This window comes from Phalangium opilio, unplaced genomic scaffold (genome assembly GCF_054372755.1).
Source record: "Phalangium opilio isolate 3A_F unplaced genomic scaffold, DU_Popi_V2 ptg000217l_1, whole genome shotgun sequence".
Classification (NCBI taxonomy): Eukaryota; Metazoa; Arthropoda; class Arachnida; order Opiliones; family Phalangiidae; genus Phalangium; species Phalangium opilio.
This window is the reverse complement of record NW_028324218.1, coordinates 10,643,952-10,659,770: the sequence shown is the minus strand read 5'-3', so window position 1 is coordinate 10,659,770 and position 15,819 is coordinate 10,643,952.

The following is a 15,819-nucleotide window of genomic DNA, read 5'->3' as shown; positions in this document are numbered from 1 at the left end:
TCGATTAACTAAGAAAAGCAAAAGGTCTGTCGCCAGTCTCTGGCTTGAAATTGTTATTAATTGCTAATCTGGATAGTGAATACAAAGTTCTAAACCAAGTACGGTTTCGTGCGTTATAGATAACAGTATTTTGCACGAAATGGTGTGTATATAAATATGATACAAGCCATAAATTTAGTATTTCTGTGAATACCCTATATAAAGAATCCAAACCGGTAACGTTCAAATGAACATAAACGAAATGGAGAACCTCAAGTAAGCGTTTATAATCAGGCACATTAGGAAAGCTGTAACATATATTTTTACTTAATCTAGCAATACTTTTTGCAATGACATTCGCCATGTTAAAATAGGCTACTTGCAGGTAAATATTGCTAACTTTATTATAACGAATCAAGATAAGCTGCTCGCCGTTGCCCGGTTCATTAATGGAAAAGTTTTTATAGACCCTCTTTACCCCGACCGTTAAGAAATATCTGAATGTAGATAATTTGAAACAAATTTTTAACAACTTATAAATTAAATTAAAATATGCTAATTTAGGGGTTTTTAATAAACCTAAACTGTCACGGTCTAGAATAGGGCATTCTATGCTAGGGGTTCGCTAACCCAATCTTGAGGAACTCAACCAAAGCACTTCTAAAAAAATGTTTCAAAAAGGCAATTATTATAAATATAACTTAATGTATAAACAGACACATTTTCACAAGCTAAGGGAATTATAATAAATAAAACAAATATAATTTAGTAAGAACATAATTAAGTTCACCTTTAGAAATTTGAAAGTAGTTACACACATGTAGTAATGTATCAATTTTCTTTAAAAGTTAGCATAGACTGCAATTTTTTTTTATAAATTAGGAAATGGATATTATTGAATCCCAAAGTAATATAAAAAATGAAATTACGAAATTTGTGGAAAATACTCTTAAGCTAAGGTAAGAATAATTTTATACTTATGTAACACTTACAGACATAGGCTCTTAATTAAGTGTACCAGTCTTTTCACTTATATTTAAAATACGTTAGTAAATCAATGTATTTAAATCACGTCCGTAAATCTATATTAAAATACATTAGTAAATTACATAAGTAAATCAATACTTTAAATTCATTTGTCTAAGTAAATAAATATATTTGAATACATTAGTAAATCAATATATTTAAATACATTACTAAATCAATATATTTAAAAACGTTAGTAAATCAATATATTTAAATACGTTAGTAAATCAATATATTTAAATACGTTAGTAAATCAATATATTTAAATACGTTAGTAAATCAATATATTTAAATACGTTAGTAAATCAATATATTTAAATACGTTAGTAAATCAATATATTTAAATACGTTAGTAAATCAATATATTTAAATACGTTAGTAAATCAATATATTTAAATACGTTAGTAAATCAATATATTTAAATACGTTAGTAAATCAATATATTTAAATACGTTAGTAAATCAATATATTTAAATACGTTAGTAAATCAATATATTTAAATACGTTAGTAAATCAATATATTTAAATACGTTAGTAAATCAATATATTTAAATACGTTAGTAAATCAATATATTTAAATACGTTAGTAAATCAATATATTTAAATACGTTAGTAAATCAATATATTTAAATACGTTAGTAAATCAATATATTTAAATACGTTAGTAAATCAATATATTTAAATACGTTAGTAAATCAATATATTTAAATACGTTAGTAAATCAATATATTTAAATACGTTAGTAAATCAATATATTTAAATACGTTAGTAAATCAATATATTTAAATACGTTAGTAAATCAATATATTTAAATACGTTAGTAAATCAATATATTTAAATACGTTAGTAAATCAATATATTTAAATACGTTAGTAAATCAATATATTTAAATACGTTAGTAAATCAATATATTTAAATACGTTAGTAAATCAATATATTTAAATACGTTAGTAAATCAATATATTTAAATACGTTAGTAAATCAATATATTTAAATACGTTAGTAAATCAATATATTTAAATACGTTAGTAAATCAATATATTTAAATACGTTAGTAAATCAATATATTTAAATACGTTAGTAAATCAATATATTTAAATACGTTAGTAAATCAATATATTTAAATACGTTAGTAAATCAATATATTTAAATACGTTAGTAAATCAATATATTTAAATACGTTAGTAAATCAATATATTTAAATACGTTAGTAAATCAATATATTTAAATACGTTAGTAAATCAATATATTTAAATACGTTAGTAAATCAATATATTTAAATACGTTAGTAAATCAATATATTTAAATACGTTAGCAAATCAATATATTTAAATACGTTAGCAAATCAATATATTTAAATACGTTAGCAAATCAATATATTTAAATACGTTAGCAAATCAATATATTTAAATACGTTAGCAAATCAATATATTTAAATACGTTAGCAAATCAATATATTTAAATACAATAGCAAATCAATATATTTAAATACAATAGCAAATCAATATATTTAAATACAATAGCAAATCAATATATTTAAATACATTAGCAAATCAATATATTTAAATACATTAGCAAATCAATATATTTAAATACATTAGCAAATCAATATATTTAAATACATTAGCAAATCAATATATTTAAATACATTAGCAAATCAATATATTTAAATACGTTAGCAAATCAATATATTTAAATACGTTAGCAAATCAATATATTTAAATACGTTAGCAAATCAATATATTTAAATACGTTAGCAAATCAATATATTTAAATACGTTAGCAAATCAATATATTTAAATACGTTAGTAAATCAATATATTTAAATACGTTAGTAAATCAATATATTTAAATACGTTAGTAAATCAATATATTTAAATACGTTAGTAAATCAATATATTTAAATACAATAGTAAATCAATTTATTTAAATACGTTAGTAAATCAATTTATTTAAATACGTTAGTAAATCAATATATTTAAATACGTTATTAAATCAATATATTTAAATACGTTATTAAATCAATATATTTAAATACGTTATTAAATCAATATATTTAAATACGTTATTAAATCAATATATTTAAATACAATAGCAAATCAATATATTTAAATACAATAGCAAATCAATATATTTAAATACAATAGCAAATCAATATATTTAAATACAATAGCAAATCAATATATTTAAATACAATAGCAAATCAATATATTTAAATACATTAGCAAATCAATATATTTAAATACATTAGCAAATCAATATATTTAAATACATTAGCAAATCAATATATATAAATACATTAGCAAATCAATATATATAAATACATTAGCAAATCAATATATATAAATACATTAGCAAATCAATATATTTAAATACATTAGCAAATCAATATATTTAAATACATTAGCAAATCAATATATTTAAATACATTAGCAAATCAATATATTTAAATACATTAGCAAATCAATATATTTAAATACATTAGCAAATCAATATATTTAAATACATTAGCAAATCAATATATTTAAATACATTAGCAAATCAATATATTTAAATACATTAGCAAATCAATATATTTAAATACATTAGCAAATCAATATATTTAAATACATTAGCAAATCAATATATTTAAATACATTAGCAAATCAATATATTTAAATACATTAGCAAATCAATATATTTAAATACATTAGAAAATCAATATATTTAAATACATTAGCAAATCAATATATTTAAATACATTAGCAAATCAATATATTTAAATACATTAGCAAATCAATATATTTAAATACATTAGCAAATCAATATATTTAAATACATTAGCAAATCAATATATTTAAATACATTAGCAAATCAATATATTTAAATACATTAGCAAATCAATATATTTAAATACATTAGCAAATCAATATATTTAAATACGTTAGCAAATCAATATATTTAAATACGTTAGCAAATCAATATATTTAAATACGTTAGCAAATCAATATATTTAAATACGTTAGTAAATCAATATATTTAAATACGTTAGTAAATCAATATATTTAAATACAATAGTAAATCAATTTATTTAAATACGTTAGTAAATCAATTTATTTAAATACGTTAGTAAATCAATTTATTTAAATACGTTAGTAAATCAATATATTTAAATACGTTAGTAAATCAATATATTTAAATACGTTATTAAATCAATATATTTAAATACGTTATTAAATCAATATATTTAAATACGTTATTAAATCAATATATCTAAATACGTTATTAAATCAATATATCTAAATACGTTATTAAATCAAAATATTTAAATACAATAGCAAATCAATATATTTAAATACAATAGCAAATCAATATATTTAAATACAATAGCAAATCAATATATTTAAATACATTAGCAAATCAATATATTTAAATACATTAGCAAATCAATATATTTAAATACATTAGCAAATCAATATATTTAAATACATTAGCAAATCAATATATTTAAATACATTAGCAAATCAATATATTTAAATACATTAGCAAATCAATATATTTAAATACATTAGCAAATCAATATATTTAAATACATTAGCAAATCAATATATTTAAATACATTAGCAAATCAATATATTTAAATACATTAGCAAATCAATATATTTAAATACATTAGCAAATCAATATATTTAAATACATTAGCAAATCAATATATTTAAATACATTAGCAAATCAATATATTTAAATACATTAGCAAATCAATATATTTAAATACATTAGCAAATCAATATATTTAAATACATTAGCAAATCAATATATTTAAATACATTAGCAAATCAATATATTTAAATACATTAGCAAATCAATATATTTAAATACATTAGCAAATCAATATATTTAAATACATTAGCAAATCAATATATTTAAATACATTAGCAAATCAACATATTTAAATACATTAGCAAATCAATATATTTAAATACATTAGCAAATCAATATATTTAAATACATTAGCAAATCAATATATTTAAATACATTAGCAAATCAATATATTTAAATACATTAGCAAATCAATATATTTAAATACATTAGCAAATCAATGTATATAAATACATTAGCAAATCAATGTATATAAATACATTAGCAAATCAATATATATAAATACATTAGCAAATCAATATATATAAATACATTAGCAAATCAATATATATAAATACATTAGCAAATCAATATATATAAATACATTAGCAAATCAATATATATAAATACATTAGCAAATAAATATATTTAAAAACAATACTAAACCCTCTTGAGGCAGCGCAAAAGTTTAATCTAAGCAAGGCTCTATTTGTTCGTGATTATTTCACCAGAAAGATTGGCCTTCAAATTTTTAAACCTTATTTTGTTAATATTTGGATTTCAGTTTCGAATTTGAGACTTTCACCAAAGATGAGGTGCTCCTCTTTAAATATGAAGACGAATTGCCGAAGGTAATTAGAAAATGTTTATTCTAAAATGATAAGATATCATCATGCTTTGCGAAAGCAATCAAATTATAGAAGAAATAAAACTACTCAAAAGCTCTGATTAAAAATATTTAACGTGTGATAAATATGAAACATTTTTCGATATTTGGTTCGATTCGTTCAAAGTCACCAAATAATTATAAATAGTTATTGAACGCTTGGGTTATTTCAACTTAAGAACCTGTATTTTCGGAACACCGTTTATCAGAGGCTCTAACCTAGATGCACTTATTGTATGAATTAACGAATCAGAATTAACATGTTGTTATCAAATAGGAGACGGATATTCTACTGTTTGCGTTCATGATGTCTCTATTTGAGAATCGCAAAAGATGGAACGTCAATGCATTTTCTACGTCTTACGTGTTTACCGCTCTGACGATGATAGCCGGAACTCCCGCTCCAAAATCTGTCGCTTCAACAGATTTGGTTTCTTTCGATACTTACGTAAGTGTTATTTTATTAGTGATCGTCTCAAATTATGAAGCGAAAAAAATAATGAGTTAATTACAACTCTCATTCAAAAACGCTATTCAATGTGTTCCCGAATAACGCATGATTTCCAAAAATAATTTTTTTCACATGCGGTCAAACATTCGTTTAACCATGAAGTAGGAAGAGGACTATCGAAGTGTCCTTCTTATTTCAATATTCATTATACCAAAAATTAATTATAATTTCGTCACTTGACAGGTTACAGCTGGAATAATATCGTTACTAATATTATCTTCCGCATTGATGACGGCTTCGTCTGCCCTTAAGGCATATCGGAGATTGAAAATGACCGTCCTGTTCCGAAACATGATCATCAACACGTGGAACTTATTTTTTCTATTCTTTCTCAAGGGTGAGTGATTTTTAGTGCTATATTATATAATATTCAGTTCATTATTAGGTGTTTTTATATCAATAGAGCTCTCACATTTATTTCTGTATCCTACTTTCCACCTTAAATTTTGTCAAGCTTAACCCCTCATTTAAAATTTTCGTCGATACATTGTTTCCTCAGCTGGTTATTGTTCAAAAACGAGGAACCATATGTTTTCTGAAGTTTCGTGTTTGGGAATCTGTACCATTACTCTCATTTGCAAAAAAAAACGGTGTTCTTAAAGAGTGATAGGACCGAAGTACAATGGGCGATTTTGAATTGAAAATGTTCCATGACAGTTTGCCCTAAGGGACACAAAAAAAAACGAGTTATGGTTAAAGTGTTTTATGAATAACCTCTTAATTAAATCGTAGTATCTATAATTATATTATTTAAATTAAAAAAGTAATCTGTAAAAGAAACCAATCTTAATCTGTAAGCAGTGGCCTTCCCACAGAACATTTTAGAGTCGAAACACTATATTTTGGTCCTAAGAGTAAAATGTAAAAATGTCATTGATCATGATATTAACCTAAAATAATGTTCAGCACGAATTTATAAGTAACTTATGTGTTTCAAATGATAAATAATTAGCTAGATATCATTTTTCGTAGAGCTAAAAATTTTTAAATTCATTTGGCAATCTTGTTAGCGATTCCAACGAAAAGCATGTCAGGCAACTTGAAAATAGTTGCATTTTGGCTTCTATTCGTCACCATTATAAATCTTCAACTATTGCCATCCATGAAGTCCAATTATTGCGACCTTTCTTACGATATCCTTACAACATTTGAGGACTTGAGTGATGATCGGCAATACACTCTTATGATTTTGGAAGATAGTCCCGAAAAAATGTCTCTACTTTCCATGGTAAATAATAGCACGCATTTCGATAATTTTTTCTTACATTGAATCGTTGCGTATTTGCTGAAGAACTAGTTCATTTTAAAGAATGCTATCATTCGTTCACACGTCACACGTTTTTAATGTTATCTAGGCCCAAAGTGATGGTAATTTCAAAAGTGTTTTTGATAAACTTGAAAAAACCTTCATTGATGATGAAACTATGATTGATACTGATCTTTATACGACGTTGCGAAACAATGATATATTATTCCTGAATGATTATTTGATTACCATATTGTTGCCTTTTCTTTTTACGGACAAAGAGGATTACGGTACAATCCAAAAGTTGCAGCTTTCAAAGCCACTAGCGGAAGACTATCTTGTGTTACCCTTTTCGTACAACTTGTCAATCTGTACACATTTAATTGATTCCGTCAACAGATTGTAAGTATCCACAATCATATGCATAGAGCAATATCAACATTACCTCCCTCCTATATGAAAGAGGAAGAAATGTAATAACCCGGGATGCCTTTTATGCTTTGGAAAGATTTAAAGAGCTTGACAGTGTTCATTAAATCGTGCATGAAAAGTTTAAATTGATATTCATAATTTTATAAGCTCTATCGAATCAGGAAGAAAAAGAAATTCATCTCTGAACCGTTCCTTGAATCACCATCTGTATTCTTTGCTAACCTTTAAACTATTTTCTGTCACCCAAATTATAGCATAATTCTCCAACAATATCAAAATATTTTCTTCTTTTTCTCGTGTGAAGGGCCAAACAAACACTCCACCGCTCAAAAATGATTTAAATTCAAAAGTTTTAGAACTGAATCTATGGGAAAAACCTATAATAAATATCATGTTTTTGCACAGTGTTGATTATTTTGTCTTCGAAAGAACGTGTAAAATAATGAATGTTTCAATTCGAACCGTGTTTCCATCTTCAATATTAAAGAAGATACCAGTATTTAAGTTTAATGGCCTGCTACTCCGCGAAGGCCACGCCAGACCGGGGAATAGGAGAAACTATATCTATAGACCTTTCGACGTATCGGGACATCATGAACACTGGATCTCTAAAGGGACCGAAAAACGCCCTACTTCCACTGTACAAACCGAGTCCTCTCTAGCATAGCATCGGGGGAAGGGATGGGGGCTGTGAATTTAAGAACGCTCAAGGCCAATCGGTCTTTTGTGGTTCTTCATAAAAAGAAATTTAAACGACCTTCGCCGTACCCGTTTTCTTTTATTTATTTTTTTGCAAAGCAAGCGTGCTGTAGAGAAAAATCTATCCCGTTTACAAGTCCCTTTAAAGATCCAGCGTTCATGGTTGAAACATTTCCGTTTCTGCGCACTCTCAGGATATAAAATTACTATATCGCAGGCGCCAAATTTAAAGCGGATTTATTTACATAGAAATGGTCCATTGAACGTCTAGTATCACATCATAATCGTGCTCAATGGTACCACCTGACGGACTCCTCTTATGGGGAATGGTTTAGTTCCCCAAGTCACCATTTTCCTTCGTGGAGTATCCAAACGCGAAAACGCAGTTAATTAAAGAGAGGGTGAAGTGGAAAATCAAGTGATTTTTTATCGATTCTTCTTCTAATTATAAAGCCAGTCTGCATAGTGAAACATTCAGAAAATACTTCCGAATGATCTTAAAATTCAAATTAGGTTCCGATTTTAAGAATAATTTGAAGTATCCCCCTCCGACCAATCGCGTAACGTCCTGCCTTTTTATTAATAAAATTCTCGTGCCACGTTCCGTGTTGAATGAAATTTATCACAAGATTTGATAAAATTAGGCGCGCGACGTGACATTCGTGGCGCGAGCGAGGGGGTAGACGCTCGGGATATCTGTGTACACCTGAGTTCAAAAGAGTTCAGCTTTGACAGTGCATTGAGTTCAAAGCCTTCGGAACTCTGAGTTCAGCTTTGACAGTACATTGAGTTCAAGACATATTGTACACCAGAGTTCTCAAGTGTCTGCCCCCTCGGGTGCGAGACATGGAGCGTGCCACGAGAATTTTGTTAACAAAAAGGCAGGACGTTACGCGATTGGTTGGAGGGGGATACTTCAAATTATTCTTAAAATCGGAACCTAATTTGAATTTTAAAATCATTCGGAAGTATTTTCTGAATGTTTCACTGTGCAGACTGGTCTTAAAATTAGAAGAAGAATCGATAAAAAATCACTTGATTTTCCACTTCAACCTTCCTTTAAGTGAACTTAATTACTATTATCTTCGTTAATATTGCAGATCGAAAGGTGGTGTAAATTGATTCATTCATTATTTTAAAAGTTCCTTCGAATATAATGTAAAATACATTATCGTAAAGTTTCCTTTTAACTAATTAATGAATTATTTTTAGCATTATGACCTCTTTTGAAACCAAGTTCTTCGACGCTTTTAAGAAGAAGGAATATTTTATCATGAACGAAATCCTTTGGCGAGCTCCGCAATCAGAAGAAAAACCAGTTTCATTTGATGACATGAAAGTTATGATGTTAATTATTGTTTACGGATATCTATGCTCGACCATTTCACTTTTATTGGAGTACATATTTAAGCGTTTGAATCGTAAGCCTGTGATGGGAGTGAAACGTCGCCCCAAATGTTTAATAACTATCCAATACAGTAATGTCACTAATTATGAAATATCAACCTCCTTGGAAAGTGAAATGAAGAGTGGATTTCAGACCAGAGAAAGAAGAGATTTAATTATCTATTAAACCCAGGCGTTCTATGCGATTCCCAGTTATGACGAAACAATGATATAATAGTCGGCATGAAAAAGAAATTTCAAGATCTGGTTTTTGATGTCATGTAATGTTCCAATAGGCGTTTCTAAAAATGACGTTTCACGGGTGCGCGCGCAGAAATTAGGAAGGGAAAAATGCCTTCCATCTCTGCTTTTTCCCCCGGCTACATATTTTGTATAGGACTATAGGGGACTTTTTAAAAGGGCTATTCACATAGGGACCGTCCATAAACTACGTCACGCGAAAAAAAGCTTTTTCTGACCTCCCCCCCCCCGTTCCCCAGATCACGCTTCGTCACGCTTTTCTCAGACCCCTCCCCTAAAAACCACGTCACATTTCTTTAACCCCCCCCCCTCCGCACTATGATTTGTCTTAATTTACAAATTTAATTTGATTAATTTCTTGAGTGATATGCCGCCCTCTCAGAAATATTTTGCTCGGCTGAAAATTCAAGTTCTCTTCCGTTTTAAGCTTTTTCCCTCTGATTGACCTTTAGAATTTTAATGTCTTTATGTGCTTTTTATAAGCTTCAAAAAAGTTTCATAAAGCTTAGTTAAAGGGGCACAATTTTAGGTTTCGACACTGTCACCGTAAACAGACTAATCGAGCTTGAGATTTAGAAAAGCCAAAGAATCGAAATCATTTCAATCGGCAGTGGGATTTGATTCATCCTCACAAATAATAGGGGCGAATAAACAGAGACATAAGAGAGTTTACGCTGTTTATTTTAAATGCGCTATTAAAATTGGCTATATAAAGGTGTAAATAGTAGATAATTGCTTAAATTTTCTATTATTTAAGTGATGATGGAATAACAATTTTGGTAAATTATTGTAACGGTGGACTATGGAATGTTGTCATTCTTCTTCTATAACATAAGAGAGCCAATCGGCCTCTTACTGACTTCGTAACAAAATCAATGCTAAATGTGACGTCATGCATCGAAGAACCCCTCCCTCCCCATTGTCACGGACCGTCACAAATTTAGAAACCCCCTCCCCCCATAAGAGTGTGACGTAGTTTATGGACGGTCCCATAACCAAAGTCTCAGATCCTTTGCATTTAAAACCTGATCATCAATATATCTGGTTCTATTTAAATTGTCACCCCTAGCATGCTGGCTAATCTTCTGGACACGAATTTTACCTTGCCAAAGGCACAAACCAACCAGACCTAATGCACTAGGTCCCATTGGTTCCTGCCCTTGACTTAACTAGCCTTTGCCAAGTTTAGCCACTGTGTAGTAGAAAAGCCATCTTCGGAAGAAAAACCAGTTTCATTTGATGACCTGAAAGTTATGATGTTAATTATTGTTTACGGATATCTATGCTCGACCATTTTACTTTTATTGGAGTACATATTTAAGCATTTGAATTGTAAGCCTTCGAGGGGAGTGAAACGTCGTCCCAAATGTTCAATAACTGTACAGTTTAATTATGTCACATAAATTGAAATATTACTCTCCTTGGAAAGTGGATTTCAGACCAGAAAAAAAAGAGATTTAATTATTTGTTAAACCCACGCTTTCTATGAAATTCGCATTTGGGCGAAACGATTAATGTTCGACAATAATAAAACACTTCAAATAGTGGTTTCTGATGCTATGGAATGTCACCCTTCATACGTCAAAAGTCTCAGATCCTTAATATATCCAGTTTTATTTATCAGAGCAGAACCATGTAGAACTTAAAGAAAAATCGGAGCCTCCGGGATATCTAGGCCCATGCATTTCGATTTTTACGTTGGGAAATATCCAGTTTCATAGAGAAAATATTTTTACCCTTTGTGTGTACGAGGTGGCGCTTTAATGGCCGTTGCGACCGGGGTCTTCCATAAATTATCGATGACATTTTAGGGGCCAATTATAAAACTTTTATGAAAGAGAAAGGTTTCACCTTTAAATTAACGTAATTTTTTTAGGGGCTATTCACTTTTTATTGAATCTATTGGTTAGATCAGAAGTTAATGACTTCTTATCCTGGGAAGTATTGGACACTAAGGCTTAATATAGTATCCATCCCTGCTAGTCAAAATTGCCTATGGCAATCGTAAAAGAGGGTCGAAAGTTTCCTATTCACTAGGAAAACTATCTAATGTACTGAAAAAAATCCCACACCGAGAGGCTGTGGCACTCAAACTGTGGGGCGTGTTCAAAACTTCTTCAGCGCCAATCGTTGAAAAGCCGTCTGGCTAGAACTCTATGAAAATCCATTATACAATCCGTGGGTCTAGGACCCCACACCAGGGAGGAGGAATGTAGAGGAGTGGCCAAAGGTATTACGGAGAGGTCTCCATTTAGCGGTCTGGAGAGAGAGATCTACCCGAGGCCGACTAGCAGCTACTACGCATCAGCGGTGCGCAAGTACGTCATAACTGACGTTAGAGAGAGAAAAAACCAAGTTTCAAATTTCTAAGCCTAAGGACTCGCGCCGTCGCGACTCACGCGAGAGTAAATTTTAGCGGCCGACGGTCCGGAGAAAAAAATCGAGCATGCACCTGAAAAAAAAAGAGCCTCGGTTAGGTCTCGGAGCTCTAACCCGGAATCTGCGAGAATTCTCTCTCTTTTTACAACGTGCGTAGACCACTCCTTTACAACATTCCTCCTCCTTGCCCACACTATACTAGTTTGACCGGAATTTCTAGCAAACTCTATTAACAGCTGTTCTTGTCACCGTTTCTGATTCGTTACCTCAAACCACAGGACACATCTTAAAGTTTCGTTACTTGCCCGCTGCTGGCGCGCAAATCAACCTGCCAGCTCAAAATGAAGGAAATGCCGTAGGTGGCGCGGTGATCGGACCTAATAAGAAGTTAGCTAACAGAGATGGTTCCGGCTATGGTTAGAGTCCAATACTTCCCAGGATAAGAAGTCATAAACTTCTGGTTAGATTGTATGGACAAAAAAGTAATTATGAGATTTTAACATCGTTGTTTTTTAGTAAAGCAAAACTTCTTGAAGTTGCTAATTCACAGTTTTCATATACCATTAGAGGATTTTTTTACCCCTTCAAAACCTTTCATTTTTTAACCTTAACATTTTTATCCTTTACTTCTTTGGAATGATTGTTTAATAAAGGTCTTCGGAAATTTTCAAAAACATTTTTTAACTATCCGCGACCTCGGCTTCACCGCTCTACGTCTATACCTTGCCCTAATATTGTAGCAGTCGACGGGGTCATGAGGCTGAACTTGTTTATTTTTCGGTGCTGAAAGCGCCACCAAGCGGGAAAACACGTCGAACTAAATTAGTCAAAAAAATATTCTTGCTTCGCTACATGCATGGGCCTAGATATCCCGGAGGCTCCGGAAAAATAGAGAGTTTAAGCATCCCCTATACGCGTACGTGTAGCCACCTTTGACAATGCATTGGTCTAATGCACTGTGGAAGGTAGCTACACGTACGCGTTTAGGGGATGCTTAAACTCTCTATTAAAGCTTCGTTTTCATAGAAGGTAGAAAATCTTTTCTAGCTCCCCACTTGTAGCCACTTTCGTTTCCCGCGCTCTAAAAGCAAATTACGCTTTCGCAGGTGCTTTTTCATTGAAAAGAGAAATTTCAACGGTAATTAATAATCACCAAAATTTAAAAAAGTCGACTGTAAAGAATAACAAACCTCTTGCTCTAATATTTTTTAAACAACACGATTGAGAAACTTTTTTTGTGTGTGCCTATTATTCGCTTAAGCGTTATCACGTGACACCTACATCTAGCTTCTTGTTAAGCAGAACGTTAGAAATAACTGTCTTAGCCTGATTAAGCAGGTATGAGTTGGAAATCCATAGTAGGAAGAATTCATACGCATCCATGCTTCAAGCCTTATATAAATCGATATATACGCTGTTTTAATGCATGTATATTTGTTGATATTAATATTAACAGTGAAATATATTTTGCGTGCATTGGTTTTTGAAATTTGACAATATTCACTTATTTTCACGTTTCGTGCAGCCGCGTTAGAGGCTGTAAAACCTCAAACGATAAGCGGACCAGCCTACGTTAATCGTCTGATCCTATGGACTGTTGTATTTTATGTTATTTTTAGTTGTTTACCTTCTAAACAGTGTACGGTTTTCTTGCTCGTCTAAGTTCATTCATTATTTTAATGTAATAAAATGCATTCAGTATTTTCAGATAATTTTCGGTAACGTTAGCAACATTTCGATCGATGAACTTAGCAGAACTTTAGTCATCAGACAGGCCCGAATTCTATTAATCTATTTTTCTGCCTGAGAGATTCTAAAGTTTAAAATCATGCACGCTTTACTTTCGTGTTTTGTACAGTATATTGTAAGAAATGGGTGTATGTTGATGAGGTCATTTATTTCTATGGTTTAAGCTTAGTTCCCACTTGACCGAAAACCCGACGGAAACACTGCGTAAGTACCTCTGCGGCAAAACATCTTGCGCAGAACGCGACCGAAACAGCTTTGGGTCGGACAGAATTGGTGTTCTCTTTTTGATGCAAAGGCCGACGTTAAATTATTTTCATAACCAATCATAATTCGTTTCGGGATGAAGCTTCTGTCGATGTCATAATAAGGGAGTTTTTTATCGCCCCTTTGAGGGTTTTTTTTTTAAATCGCCAGTCGCCATTGCCACATTTGCATGTTATGAACTTTTGAGTCTGAACTCTCTAAACGGATTTGATCGCGAGTCGCTATTGCATGTAATAAACCTTTGATTTGAATCTTTGACCTTAATTTGGTAGAAGTAAACTTCCTAATTAAGATACCATCAAGGGAAAATCAGGTCAAGGCCTAAGTTCATCTGGCTCCGAGTCCCAATTCCAACTCGTGCCACCGCCCTTTTTGGTCTGAATTCTGTCGTATGTGTGAACAGGGGCGGACTGGCCACGGGGGCTGGTGGGCAATATCCCACGGGGCCGGAGGCAAAATAAGGGTTTGGGGGCCGGTCGGTCGGTCACGCCGACTGGCCGTGGCGTTGATCTAAATGTCTTAGTACTAATTGTTAGGTAATTTTTATTTTGAATCAATTCAAAAACAGTTTGAAAACAAAAAGATAGGAAATTGGGGGAAGAAGCCTCAAGAAGGAGTTTATGAACTTGAAAGGCAATGCAAGCCATTGGACTTGTATTTTTTCTATATGATATTAGCAGCCTAGGCGAAAGATAAGCCGCTCTTTACAAATTTACAATCGTAAAAATTGGTTCCCACCGTCCCACGGCCCACGCCAATACAGCCACAGAGAGAAAAGTTTCAAAACATTATGAAAGGCTTTATGAGGAACGGGGAAGAAAGTGGCTAGTGCACGTGGCATGAGTCACTGCGTTGAGAAGCAAAAATATTTTTAGCCATATCGTAGTATACGATAGGCTCTTAGTTTGACCCGAGCCGTCGTAGTAGTAGTAGTAGTAGTAGTAGTAGTGGCCGGGGTTGTCGCTTCGTTATCGTCAGATTTTAGCTTAAAAGGAACTTTATATTACCACAACCCACCCATAGGGGTTACTGGGCTCGGTTAGAGATTTAATTATAATTAAAATTTTTTCAGGTCAGACCCGGGAATAGAACCCGGGTCGCTGGGGTAGTAGACAAACGTTCTAACCACTAAACCATAGAGACTTGATATGAACTCCGAGTTTTTTATTATTTATTTTTATCTCTAAAATGTCGGGGTGATATGGGGTGGGGTACCTCTTAATCTGTGGGGTCGGAAACTTTTGAATTTTTATCTGTGGGGTCGGATACTTATGAATTTGTATGTTTGGGGTTTTTATATTTATTTTCTTTTTATGTATGTGCTAATTAAATACATAACGATTTTTCTACCGCGCTCCTCATGTGTTTCGTTCTCGTTTGGTA